Source organism: Triticum aestivum, unplaced genomic scaffold, assembly GCF_018294505.1.
Source record: "Triticum aestivum cultivar Chinese Spring unplaced genomic scaffold, IWGSC CS RefSeq v2.1 scaffold116618, whole genome shotgun sequence".
NCBI classification, from domain to species: domain Eukaryota; kingdom Viridiplantae; phylum Streptophyta; class Magnoliopsida; order Poales; family Poaceae; genus Triticum; species Triticum aestivum.
In genome coordinates, this window is record NW_025260175.1 from 237 (window position 1) to 1,699 (window position 1,463).

Here is a 1,463-nt window from a genome sequence, read left to right on the forward strand (position 1 = left end):
GTCTCTGTGCTAAATTGGATGTTCTGCCTTCCTCCTCGTGTATGATTTTCCATGCATGTCATTGTCAAGGTTTGGAGCTCTGCCTTCCTCCTCGCTTCTGCTTTTTCCCTGTGAAATGACGACATTATCCTCCACCTTGCTGCAGCCATCTTCTGGCGCTTGATCTGTGGTGACTCCAAGGCCTACTCTTTTAACTAGCAGTGCTAAAGGGGACAGGAATGGATTTATTTTACTTTAGAATGGCCTTGTGCTTTAGGTTACACCAAGCACGTATGTACGCTGTAAAGATCACCGCCGTCCATTTGACATGCTCAAGCTCAATAATGCACCAGGCTTAGCCAGGACGCTGGCTGGATACCTGGATGGTGGTGTGAATTGAAGGCACGGCTGGCCCTGACCAGCAAAGCTCGACCTATGCTGGAGCGTTGGGCAGACGACATTGATGTTGGAGCACTGGAAGGGAAATGTTATTTAAGGACCCTACTGGCATGGGCCAATGCTCCTAGTCCTAGGTGTTGCACGCACGCGGATCCTCCACCCAGCCCATTGCACATCTCTACTTAACTACACCTGTCCTTTATCTGCGTGTGTGTGTGCATATGCCAGCTGATCACGGATCACCTTATTGCCCCGCTTCACTCCACTCCACTCCATTTCCCTTCGGTCAAGTCCTCGTTTCTGCCTGCCAAGGTTTGAAGTGATGTCCTCCACCTCGTTTCTGCTTTTCCCTGTAAAATGATGGAATTTTTCTCCGCCTTGCTGCAGCATCTTCTAGGACTTGCGCTTCATCTGTGGTGACGCCCAGGCATCATCTTCTTGCACTCTTCGTCGTCAACCTTGGTCCAGTAGGTGAGTCCGTGGCCCCTTGAATGGATCCGAGCATGTGATCTCTCTTCCATGTTTTTTTTTTTTGTGGGGAATCTCTCTTCCATGTGATCTCGCTTCCATGTTGACGTTGTCCTTTTAGTTTCCCTTCTCCTGCCTTACCAAAAAGTGCAAGGAACATCATTAAGCAGTACTTTGCTGTTAAGGAGCATTCTGTTGGCGTGTTTAGTATCGAATACCACAAGATCTTTGGGATTCATTGTACTGAGGAAGTGAGCAGATAGATTCCGTGAGGTCAGGAAGGGAAGCCATGGTTTACAAGCGGAGCACAAGTACTTCCTCTGTTCAAAACTATAAGATATTTTGGCAGGTTAAAATAGCCTAATAGAACGTCTTATAATTTGGGACGGAGGTAGTAGACACTTTGTGGTTTAGTTTTTTGCTTAGTTTCTGCAGAATTCATGCTGCAATGGCGTCAGCCCCTGGTTTGGCACAACAGTTGCTCTGCTTCTTACTTAAATGAACATGCTGCATGCACGTTCAAATTAATTAGCAATGAGTTATAATTTTCAGCAGGCTGTTCGGATGGCTGGGAGAGAAGCTGACTTCCGCTGGATGGAAGTACAGTATATCAACTT

The 1,463-nt window shown here is 47.1% G+C and overlaps 1 long non-coding RNA gene across 1 annotated transcript; it reads left to right on the forward strand.

Moving 5' to 3' along the window:
• The first annotated feature begins 401 nt into the window (after positions 1–401).
• LOC123177760 (uncharacterized) lies at positions 402–1,448 on the forward strand. The gene is made up of 3 exons (XR_006489111.1): positions 402–690; positions 766–849; positions 1,402–1,448. It is a non-coding gene; the product is annotated as an uncharacterized lncRNA (long non-coding RNA).
• The last annotated feature ends 15 nt before the right edge of the window (positions 1,449–1,463 follow it).